The sequence below is a fragment of the Triticum aestivum genome, chromosome 1B, assembly GCF_018294505.1.
Source record: "Triticum aestivum cultivar Chinese Spring chromosome 1B, IWGSC CS RefSeq v2.1, whole genome shotgun sequence".
Classification (NCBI taxonomy): Eukaryota; Viridiplantae; Streptophyta; class Magnoliopsida; order Poales; family Poaceae; genus Triticum; species Triticum aestivum.
Window position 1 is genome coordinate 375,185,282 of NC_057795.1, and position 13,322 is coordinate 375,198,603.

Sequence of the window (13,322 nt, forward strand, 5' to 3'; positions counted from 1 at the left end):
ATGGACGCTCTTGTCTTCCTCCAATCGGGGGCTCCGTGGGCGCCAGTTGAGGCGTTTCTTCAGAGGAGTAGCACTAAACTCCAGGAGGCCAATCCGGACTGGGTCCGGCAGCGGAGCGTCTCCTATGTAAAACCACTCTGAAGGTCAGTCTTCAGACGCCTTCTTGGGAGTACCGGATGGGTATCCGGTCTCGGCAATGCGCCATATTTCGGCGTCGCCCACTTGATATATGGACCCCTCGTGAGAACGGGGTACGAGGCAGAACAGCCTCTTCCACAATGCAAAATGGGGCTCAATGCCCAGGAATAGCTCGCAAAGAGCTACGTAGCCCGCGATATGCAGGACAGAGGCGGGCGTGAGGTGGTGGAGCTGGAGTCCGTAGAACTCCAGGAGCCCGCGGAGGAACGGATGTATTGGGAATCCGAGTCCCCTTATCAGATAAGGGACGAAGCATACTTGCTCCCCTTTATTGGGGCTCGGGGTAGCCTCCGCTTGCCTCCCACCTTGATAAGTGACCAGCCCGGCTCGAACCGGGACCATGAAGGCCGGAGGGAGATATCCCCCCGCTTGGAACTTCACTAGCTCGTTGTGCGGAACATAGCACCTCCTCCAATCCCCTGGTGGTGGGCTGGGAGCGCGAGAAGAGGAGCTGCGTCGACGGTCCATGATGGAATGGATTTTTAGGTCAAGGGCGCTCCGATGAAGTATTCGCGGGAGGAAGATGGTGTGGTTTGGATCTGGATTTTTGCCTCTTTTGTAGGCGGACGACTCGCACGACTAGGGGGTGAAACATAAAAGACACCCTGGCTTTTCGCATTCGTGCGACGCGTGGAAAAAGGCCATTATTGGGCGTAGAAGCCGAGAAACACAGTATTTATGATAAAGCCGGACACTGTTCGGCAGGTACATGGAACTTGAAGGGAGAACCCGCCTTGCAACGCCAAAGACTATATACGCGCTGGACTTATCGTCATTGAAGCCTGGTTCGGGGGCTACTGAGGGAGTCCTGGACTAGGGGGTGTCCGGACAGCCGGACTATCATCGTCCGCCGGACTCCAAGACTACGAAGATACAAGATTGAAGACTCCGTCCCGTGTCCGGATGGGACTTTCCTTGGCGTGGAAGGCAAGCTTGGCGATACGGATTTGTAGATCTCCTACCATTGTAACCGACTCTGTGTAACCCTAGCCTCCTCCGGTGTCTATATAAACCGGAGGGCTTTAGTCCGTAGGACACAACATACATTACAACAATTATACCATAGGCTAGCTTTAGGGTTTAGCCTCCTTGATCTCGTGGTAGATCCACTCTTGTACTACCCATATCATCAATATTAATCAAGCAGGACGTAGGGTTTTACCTCCATCGAGAGGGCCCGAACCTGGGTAAAACATCGTGTCCCTCGTCTCCTGTTACCATCCGCCTAGACGCACAGTTCGGGACCCCCTACCCGAGATCCGCCGGTTTGACACCGACAGCGGCAGTGCCACAAGTATGTGGGACTATCGTTATCAACTTTACATCTTTTGGCATCCACACTATGAATATGTCTAATATTACGCTCGAGACTCATTAAGAATAAAGCATCGACCATCGGAGCATGACCATAAAACATATCTCTCATATAAATAGAACAACCATTATTCTCGGATTTAAATGAGTAGCCATCTCGTATTAAACGAGATCCTGATACAATGTTCATGCTCAAACTTGGCACTAAATAACAATTATTAAGGTTCAAAACTAATCCCGTAGGTAAATGTAGAGGCAGCGTGTCGACGGCGATCACATCGACTCTGGAACCATTCCCGACGCGCATCGTCACCTCGTCCTTCGCCAGTCTCCGTTTATTCCGCAGCTCCTGCTGTGAGTTACAAATATGAGCAATGGCACCGGTATCAAATACCCAGGAGTTACTACGAGTACTGGTAAGGTACACATCAATTACATGTATATCAAATATACCTTTGGTGTTGCCGGCCTTCTTATCCGCTAAGTATTTGGGGCAGTTCCGCTTCCAGTGACCCTTCCCCTTGCAATAAAAGCACTCAGTCTCAGGCTTGGGTCCATTCTTTGACTTCTTCCCGGTAACTGGCTTACCGGGCGCGGCAACATCCTTGCCGTCCTTCTTGAAGTTCTTCTTGCCCTTACCCTTCTTGAACTTAGTGGTCTTATTGACCATCAACACTTGATGTTCTTTCTTGATTTCAGCCTCTGCTGACTTCAGCATTGAGAACACTTCAGGAATGGTCTTCACCATCCCCTGCATGTTGTAGTTCATCACAAAGCTCTTGTAGCTTGGTGGGAGCGACTGGAGGATTCTGTCAATGACCGCCTCATCTGGGAGGTTAATGTTCAGCTGGGTCATACGGTTGTGCAACCCAGACATCTTGAGAATGTGCTCACTGACAGAACTATTTTCCTCCATCTTACAACTATAGAACTTGTCGGAGACATCATATCTCTCGACCCGGGCATGAGCTTGGAAAACTAGTTTCAGCTCTTCGAACATCTCATATGCTCTGTGATGCTCAAAACGCTTTTGGAGCCCCAGTTCTAAGCTATAAAGCATGCCGCACTGAACGAGGGAGTAATCATCAGCACGAGTTTGCCAAGCGTTCATAACGCCTTGGTTCTCTGGGACGGGAGCGTCACCTAGCGGTCCTTCTAGGACATATTGCTTCCTGGCAGCTATGAGGATGATCCTCAGGTTCCGGACCCAGTCCGTATAGTTGCTGCCATCATCTTTCAGCTTGGTTTTCTCTAGGAACGCGTTGAAGTTCAAGTTGACATGAGCGTTGGCCATTTGATCTACAAGACATATTTGCAAAGGTTTTAGACTAAGTTCATGATAATTAAGTTCTAATCAAATTATGAACTCCCACTCAGATTAGACATCCCTCTAGTCATCTAAGTGTTACACAATCCGAGTCGACTAGCCCGTGTCCGATCATCACGTGAGACGGACTAGTCATCATCGGTGAACATCTTCATGTTGATCGTATCTTCCATACGACTCGTGTTCGACCTTTCGGTCTCCGTGTTCCGAGGCCATGTCTGTACATGCTAGGCTCGTCAAGTTAACCCTAAGTGTTTTGCTGTGTAAAACTGTCTTACACCCGTTGTATGTGAACGTAAGGATCTATCGCACCCGATCATCACGTGGTGCTTCGAAACGACGAACTGTAGCAACGGTGCACAATTAGGGGAGAACACTTCTTGAAATTGTTGTAAGGGATCATCTTATTTACTACCGTCATCCTAAGTAAACAAGATGCATAAACATAACAAACATCACATGCAATTATATAGTTGTGACATGATATGGCCAATATCATATAGCTCCATTGATCTCCATCTTCGGGGCTCGATGATCATCTTGTCACCGGCTTGACACCATGATCTCCATCATCATGATCTCCATCATCGTGTCTTCATGAAGTTGTCACGCCAACGACTACTTCTACTTCTATGGCTAACGCGTTTAGCAATAAAGTAAAGTAGTTTACATGGTGTTCTTCAATGACACGCAGGTCATACAAAAAATAAAGACAACTCCTATGGCTCCTGCCGGTTGTCATACTCATCGACATGCAAGTCGTGAATCCTATTACAAGAACATGATCTCATACATCACAATTCATCATTCATCACAACTTCTGGCCATATCACATCACGTGATCAATCGCTGCAAAAACAAGTTAGACGTCCTCTAATTGTTGTTGCATCTTTTACGTGGCTGCAATTGGGTTCTAGCAAGAACGTTTTCTTACCTACGAATAACCACAACGTGATTTTGTCAACTTCTATTTACCCTTCATAAGGACCCTTTTCATCGAATCCGCTCCAACTAAAGTGGGAGAGACAGACACCCGCCAGCCACCTTATGCAACTAGTGCTTGTCTGTCGGTGGAACCGGTCTCACGTAAGCGTACGTGCAAGGTTGGTCCGGGCCGCTTCATCCCACAATACCGCTGAAGCAAGAAAAGACTAGTGGTGGCAAGCAAGTTGACAAGATCCACGCCCACAACAAAATTGTGTTCTACTCGTGCAATAGAGAACTACGCATAGACCTAGCTCATGATGCCACTGTTGGGGAACGTTGCAGAAAATTAAAAATTTTCCTACGGTTTCACCAAGATCCATCTATGAGTTCATCTAAGCAACGAGTCATGGGAGAGAGTTTGCATCTACATACCACTTGTAGATCGCGTGCGGAAGCTTTCAAGGGGATGGTGATGATGGAGTCGTACTCGACGTGATTCAGATCACCGATGTCCAAGTGCTGAACGGACAGCACCTCTGCGTTCAACACACGTACGGGACGGGAGACGTCTCCTCCTTCTTGATCCAGCAAGGGGGAAGGAGAGGTTGAGGAAGATTGCTCCGATGGCAGCACGACGGCGTGGTGGTGTTGGTGCAGCAGTACTTAGACAGGGCTTCGCAAGCGCGTAACGGAGGAGGAGATGTGTTGGGGAGGGGAGGGGCTGCGCCTTGGAGGTGTCTACAGCAGCCCTCCCCCCACCCCTCTATTTATAGGGGAAGGGGCAAGGGGGGCCGCCCCTCTAGATGGGATCTAGAGGGGGGGCGGCGGCCAGGGAGGGGGAACTTGCCCCCCAAGCAAGGGGGGCGCCCCCTTAGGGTTTCCCCCCAACCCTAGGCGCATGGGCCCAAGGTGGGGGGCGCACCCAGCCCTCCAAGGGCTGGCTACCTCCCCTTTGCGGCCCATGTGGCCCTCCGGGAGGGGTGGCCCCTCCCGGTGGACCCCCGAAACCTCTCCGGTGGCCCCGGTACAATACCGATAAGCCCCCGAAACTTTCCGATGTCCGTATGACAACTTCCCATATATAAAACTTCACCTCCGGACCATTCCGGAACTCCTCGTGACGTCCGGGATCTCATCCGGGACTCTGAACAACATTCGGTAATCACATACTAGTCTTCCTAATAACCCTAGCGTCACTGAACCTTAAGTGTGTAGACCCTACAGGTTCGCGAGACACGCAGACATGACCGAGACGACTCTCGGGCAATAACCAATAGCGGGATCTGGATACCCATGTTGGCTCCCACATGCTCCTCGATGATTTCATCGGTTGAACCACGATGTCGAGGATTCGATCAAACCCCGTATACAATTCCCTTTGTCAATCGGTACGTTACTTGCCCGAGACTCGATCGTCGGTATCCCAATACCTTGTTCAGTCTCGTTACCGGCAAGTCACTTTACTCGTACCGTAATGCATGATCCCGTGGCCAACACCTTGGTCACCTTGAGCTCATTATGATGATGCATTACCGAGTGGGCCCAGAGATACCTCTCCGTCATACGGAGTGACAAATCCCAGTCTCGATCCGTGTCAACCCAACAGACACTTTCGTAGATACCTGTAGTGCACCTTTATAGTCACCCAGTTACATTGTGACGTTTGATACACCCAAAGCACTCCTACGGTATCCGGGAGTTACATGATCTCATGGTCTAAGGAAGAGATACTTAACATTGGAAAAACTCTAGCAAACGAACTACACGATCTTTGTGCTATGCTTAGGATTGGGACTTGTCCATCACATCATTCTCCTAATGATGTGCTCCCGTTATCAACGACATCCAATGTCCATAGTCAGGAAACCATGACTATCTGTTGATCACAACGAGCTAGTCAACTAGAGGCTCACTAGGGACATATTGTGGTCTATGTGTTCACACGTGTATTACGATTTCCGGATAATACAGTTATAGCATGAACAAAAGACAATTATCATGAACAATGAAATATAATAATACTTTTATTATTGCCTCTAGGGCATATTTCCAACACATTTGTCATTTTTGCCATGTTTGATGTGTGCATCCTATGAGGTTGATGGCTACATGTGTTTTGATCTATGCTATTCCATCTTTCCAATGGTGCCATCCATGTATTTTTTGGGTCCTGTACTGAGTGCATCGAGCTTGTAAAGTAGGGTACTTGCTGTTGCTGTTTTGCTAGGCTGATTCTGTTATATTTTGTTGCTATGTAAACCTGCTGCTACAAGTCATTTTGTGCATAATCTGGAGATGTTCACTAAGGATGATTTGTTATACATGTCATGCTATATCCATTCATCCCCTTGGTTGCAATTATGGCCTGCTGTAACATGTTGCAACCTTGCTCCAAAGTTGCTAAATAATGTTGCTGTCAGCCTCTTAATTTTAAGTTCAGTTTTACCATGAGCTTTGTTAGTGATCCATGCACCCTATGAACTTGCTCTTGCCATGATTAGCTTCACGAACATGTATTCTTACTGTTGGTTGCCTTGCCATGCCATGTACTGCTCTGTGGTGAGTGGTTCAAGCTCACCAACATGCCTTCTTATTGTTGTTCCTGCCATGTATGAATCTGTCATATTAATTGATATGTTTACGTGGGTGCCATCATATCTTCTGATCCTTTTTGGCTCATGGTCAGTAAGGGACTTTTGTTCTATGCTTTTAGTAGATTCATGCCATGCCTTTGGTTGCCATGATAAGTTCCTGTAGCATGTTGTTTGATAGCTCTAAACATTGCAACCTGATGTTATTTCCTGATAAACCTGGAACTGTTATTATTTGCAATCTTTCCATGTGTGTTTGAGCATGTTCTAGTGATTTCTGGAGTTAGCTCAGTGTTCATGTTTTGTCATGCTTTACCTGTACTTCATGCCCATGCCTTTTGTTATTTCGTTGGGATGCTGTAGCATACTGTTTTGATGCTTGCAAGATGCCTAGTCGCTGTTTTGGACAGATTGTTGTTATGACTTGTATGGAGTGTGTGTGTTGAACCGTTGCTCCGTTTTGAGTGTGCTTTATATGAAAGTTGCTTGATTTTGCATGTAGTGTCATATTACCATGTTGCATCCTTGTTTTGGTGTGTTTGCTTGATGTTTATATGCATTTTGCATCAATGCCATGTTTGACTTGTTTTGCTCATATCTTCTAGGCCGTAGCTCTGAATTAAATGAACTTTATATGTAACTTGACTAGAATCTCATGTAGATCATCTTGGTGCATCTTAACTTGATGTTTAACAACTTGAACATAAGGTTTATTCAAATCTGGACCAATTTCGAAATTTGCATATGAGGACTTACCGGAATTGTTATATGTTGTTTTCGGCCTCATTTGCCTTGAGGTGTTGTTCTGGTTTGCATCATCTCTTGCCATGAGTAGCTTCATCTAGATTTGTCATGCATCATGCTTGTTTGAGCATCATGTCTTGTCTATGTGTGGTGTGTTTACCATGTTGTGTGCTTCTTCTCGATAGTTCCCGTTTCGTTGCGATCGTGAGGATGCGTTCGTCTACGTGTGGTTCGTCTTCGTGGCTTTATCTTCTTCATGGACTCGTTCTTCTTCCTTGCGGGATTTCAGGCAAGATGACCGCTACCCTAGATCTCACTACTATCATTGCTATGCTAGTTGCTTCGTTCTATCGCTATGATGCGTTACCTATCATTTGCTCTTCAAGCCTCCCAAATTGCCACGAACCTCTAACCTTTGACACCCTTCCTAGCAAACCATTGCCTGGCTATGTTACCGCTTTGCTCAGCCCCTCTTATAGCGTTGTTAGTTGCAGGTGAAGTTGAAGATTGCTCCATGGTGGACAGGGTTTTGTTGGGATATCACAATATCTCTTATATTATTAATGCATCTATATACTTGGTAAAGGGTGGAAGGCTCGGCCTTATGCCTGGTGTTTTGTTCCACTCTTGCCGCCCTAGTTTCCGTCACACCGGTGTTATGTTCCCGGATTTTGCGTTCCTTACGCGGTCGGGTGATTTATGGGACCCCCTTGACAGTTCGCTTTGAATAAAACTCCTCCAGCAAGGCCCAACCTTGGTTTTACCATTTGCCTCACCTAGCCCATTTTCCCTTGGGAGTCGCACTCTCAAGGGTCATCTTATTTTTACCCCACCGGGCCAGTGCTCGTCGTGAGTGTTGGTCCAAACCGTCAACCGCCGGTGGCCACCAGGGGCAACTCTGGGCTCGCCTACCGGAAGTTTGGACAATCCGGTGTGCCCTGAGAACGAGATATGTGTAGCTCCTATCAGGATTTGTCGGCACATTCGGGCGGCTTTGCTGGTCTTGTTTTACCATTGTCGAAATGTCTTGTAAACCGGGATTCCAAGACTGATCGGGTCTTCCTGGGAGAAGGTATATCCTTCGTTGATCACGAGAGCTTATCATGGGCTAAGTTGGGACACCCCTGCAGGGTATAAACTTTCGACAGTCGTGCCCGCGGTTATGTGGCAGATGGGAATTTGTTAATGTCCGGTTGTAGATAACTTGACACCAGATCCGAATTAAAATGCATCAACTGTGTGTGTAGCCGTGATGGTCTCTTCTCGGCGGAGTCTGGGAAGTGAACACGGTCTTTGGGTTATGTTTGACGTAAGTAGGAGTTCAGGATCACCTCTTGATCATTACTAGTTGACGACCGTTCCTTTGTTTCTCTTCTCGCTCTCCTTTGCGTATGTTAGCCACCATATCATGCTTAGTCGCTGCTGCAACCTCACCACTTTACCCCTTCCTTTCCCATTAAGCTTTGCTAGTCTTGATACCCATGGTAATGGGATTGCTGAGTCCTCGTGGCTCACAGATTACTACAACAACAGTTGCAGGTACAGGTTTTGCGATGATCCTGACGCGAGAGCGATGTTTGCTTGTTTTGGAGTTCTTCTTCTGCTTCTTATTCGATCAGGGGATAGGTTCCAGGTCGGCAGCCTGGGCTTTTGCAAGGTGGATATCATTACATCAACATTACATAATAGATGGGGATACATACAAGAGGCATACAATGCCACACGAATACAACATCCTCTTACATCAGAGCACCATCCGACTACAGATGAAACACAAACAGAAACTCAAACGACATCCCCCCTGCTAGCCCAGGCTACCGACCTGGAACCTATCCCCTGATCGAAGAAGAAGCAGAAGAAGAACTCCAAAACAAGCAAACATCGCTCTCACGTCAGGATCATCGCAAAACCTGTACCTGCAATTGTTGTTGTAGTAATCTGTGAGCCACGAGGACTCAGCAATCCCATTACCATGGGTATCAAGACTAGCAAAGCTTAATGGGAAAGGAAGGGGTAAAGTGGTGAGGTTGTAGCAGCGACTAAGCATGATATGGTGGCTAACATGCGCAAAGGAGAGCGAGAAGAGAAACAAAGGAACGGTCGTCAACTAGTAATGATCAAGAGGTGATCCTGAACTCCTACTTACGTCAAACATAACCCAAAGACCGTGTTCACTTCCCGGACTCTGCCGAGAAGAGACCATCACGGCTACACACGCGGTTGATGCGTTTTAATTCGGATCTGGTGTCAAGTTATCTACAACCGGACATTAACAAATTCCCATCTGCCACATAACTGCGGGCACGGCTCTCGAAAGTTTATACCCTGCAGGGGTGTCCCAACTTAGCCCATGATAAGCTCTCACGATCAACGAAGGATATACCTTCTCCCAGGAAGACCCGATCAGTCTCGGAATCCCGGTTTACAAGACATTTCGACAATGGTAAAACAAGACCAGCAAAGCCGCCAGAATGTGCCGACAAATCCTGATAGGAGCTACACATATCTCGTTCTCAGGGCACACCGGATTGTCCAAACTTCCGGTAGGCGAGCCCAGAGTTGCCCCTGGTGGCCACCGGCGGCTGACGGTTTGGACCAACACTCACGATGAGCACTGGCCCGGTGGGGTAAAAATAAGATGACCCTCGAGAGCGCGACTCCCAAGGGAAAATGGGCTAGGTGAGGCAAATGGTAAAACCAAGGTTGGGCCTTGCTGGAGGAGTTTTATTCAAAGCGAACTGTCAAGGGGGTCCCATAAATCACCCGACCGTGTAAGGAACGCAAAATCCGGGAACATAACACCGGTGTGACGGAAACTAGGGCGGCAAGAGTGGAACAAAACACCAGGCATAAGGCTGAGCCTTCCACCCTTTACCAAGTATATAGATGCATTAATAATATAAGAGATATTGTGATATCCCAACATAACCCTGTTCACCATGGAGCAATCTTCAACTTCACCTGCAACTAACAATGCTATAAGAGGGGCTGAGCAAAGCGGTAACATAGCCAGGCAATGGTTTGCTAGGAAGGGTGTCAAAGGTTAGAGGTTCATGGCAATTTGGGAGGCTTGAAGAGCAAATGATAGGTAACGCAGCATAGCGATAGAGCGAAGCAACTAGCATAGCAATGATAGTAGTGAGATCCAGGGTAGCGGTCATCTTGCCTGAAATCCCGCAAGGAAGAAGAACGAGTCCATGAAGAAGATAAAGCCATGAAGACGAACCACACGTAGACGAACGCATCCTCACGATCGCAACGGAACAGGAACTATCGAGAAGAAGCACACAACATGGTAAACACACCACACATAGACAGGACATGATGCTCAAACAAGCATGATGCATGACAAATCTAGATGAAGCTACTCATGGCAAGAGATGATGCAAACCAGAACAACACCTCAAGGCAAGTTTAAATGAGGCCGAAAACAACATATAACAATTCCGGTAAGTCCTCATATGCAAATTTCAAAATTGGTCCAGATTTGAATAAACCTTATGTTCAAGTTGTTAAACAGCAAGTTAAGATGCACCAAGATGATCTACACGAGATTCTAGTCAAGTTACATATAAAGTTCATTTAATTCGGAGCTACGGCCTAGAAGATATGAGCAAAACAAGTCAAACATGGCATTGATGAAAAATGCATACAAACATCAAGCAAACACACCAAAACAAGGATGCAACATTGTAATATGACACTACATGCAAAATCAAGCAAGTTTCATATAAAGCACACTCAAAATGGAGCAACGGTTCAACACACACACTCCATACAAGTCATAACAACAATCTGTCCAAAACAGCGACTAGGCATCTTGCAAGCATCACAACAATATGCTACAGCATCCCAATGAAATAACAAAATGCATGGGCATGAAGTACAGGTAAAGCATGACAAAACATGAACACTGAGCTAACTCCAGAAATCACTAGAACATGCTCAAACACACATGGAAAGATTGCAAATAATAACAGTTTCAGGTTTATCAGGAAATAACATCAGGTTGCAATGTTTAGAGCTATCAAACAACATGCTACAGGAACTTATCATGGCAACCAAAGGCATTTCACGAATCTACTAAAATCATAGAACAAAAGTCCCTTACTGACCATGAGCCAAAAAGGATCAGAAGATATGATGGCACCCATGTAATCATATCAAGTAATATGACATATTCATACATGGCAGGAACAACAATAAGAAGGCATGTTGGTGAGCTTGAACCACTCACCACAGAGCAGTACATGGCATGGCAAGGCAACCAATAGTAAGAATACATGTTTGTGAAGCTAAGCATGGCAAGAGCAAGTTCATAGGGTGCATGGATCACTAACAAAGCTCATGGTAAAACTGAACTTAAAGTTAACAGGCTGACAACAACATTATTTAGCAACTTTGGAGCAAGATTGCAACATGTTACAGCAGGCCATAATTGCAACCAAGGGCATGAATGGATAGAGCATGACATTTATAACAAATCATCCTTAGTGAACATCTCCATATTATGCACGAAATGACTTGTAGCAGCAGGTTTACATAGCAACAAAATATAACAGAATCAGCCTAGCAAAACAGCAACAGCAAGTACCCTACTTCATGAGCTTGATGCACTCAGTACAGGACCCACAAAAATACATGGATGACACCACTGGAAAGATGGCATAGCATAGATCAAAACACATGTAGACATCAACCTCATAGGATGCACACATCAAACATGGCAAAAATGACAAATGAGCATGTTATAACAGTTCCAACAGATTAACATCAACATGCACTCTTCCATCAGCATTTCGGGCATCAAGATGAGCTCAAATGAAAATGATGCTATGGAATGAAATGAAGTACTCGTCGAGGCGAACAATTTGACATATTACACGCACGAAACGGAGTAGTATGCACAGAGTTATGATGCAATGAACATGGCATGATAATGTTAAAAACCAGGGACTTGGAGGAATTTCGGGGTCAACCTCTAGCTTGCACGGATATCGAGGCGGTGGCGGATCTGGCCGGAGTTTGCCGGAGACGAAGGAGACGGTGGCCGGAGTCGAGGGAGAAGTCGGGGAGGCCGGGAGAGGACGGATCCGGCCGGTCCCGGTCGCGGGGAAGCTCCGACGGCGGCCGGCGGAGCTTGAGGCGAGCGGCGGCGCGGGGTGCCGGGCAGGCGGCGCGGGGCGCCTCGGCGGCGGCGGGGCCGGGCTACGGCGGCGGCGCGGGTCAGAGGACGAGGGGCGACGAGGTCGGGAGCTCCGAGCGGCAAGGTCGCAGCCGGCAGCGGGATGCCGCGGTGGCGACGGGCGGCGGACGGGCGCGGGGACCCAAGCGGCGGCGGCGGGGCGCGGCGGCGGACGGGGAGACGGGTCGCGGGGGCCGGCGCTGGGCCTGCGGGCCGGCGGCGGCGCGCGGGTGGCCGGGGTTGCATGTGGCGGTGGCTGAGTGGCTGGGGCAGCGGGGTTGCTAACGTGTCACGGTGGGATTGGTCGGGGTGAGGTGTCCGGCGGACATGTCCGGCGCGGATGGTCATGTCCAGCGGCGCGAGGAGGAAGAGTGCTAGGGTTAGACCGGGATTTCGGGGGAGATGCACATATATATAGGTAGAGGGAGCTAGGAGAGTCCAAATGAGGAGCGGTTTTCGGCCACGCGATCGTGATCGAACGACCGAGAGCATGGAGGGGAGTTTGCTGGGTTTTGGGCCACTTTGGAGGGGGTGTTGGGCTGCACACAAAAGAGGCTTTTGCGGTTACCCGGTTAACCGTTGGAGTATCAAACGACCTCCAAATGGCACGAAGCTTGACAGGCGGTCTACCGGTGGTATACCAAGGCCGCTTGGCAAACCTCGGGCCATTCCGAGAAAGTTTAACACCCGCACACAAAAGAGAGGCAAAAGGGGGTGCCGAGAAACATAGGAGTGCCGGATTACAAAACTGACAGCGGGGAAAATGATCGGATGCATGAGACGAACACGTATGCAAAATGAAATGCACATGATGACATGGCAAAATGCAACACGCAAGCAAATGACATGGCAACGACGGCGAATAACTGGCGGACACCTGGCGCATCGAATCCGGGGCGTTACACTGTGATCTCATCCGCGACTCCAAACAACCTTCGGTACATCAAAACACATAAACTCATAATACTGATCGTCACCGAACGTTAAGTGTGCGGACCCTACGGGTTCGAGAACTATGTAGACATGAACGAGACAC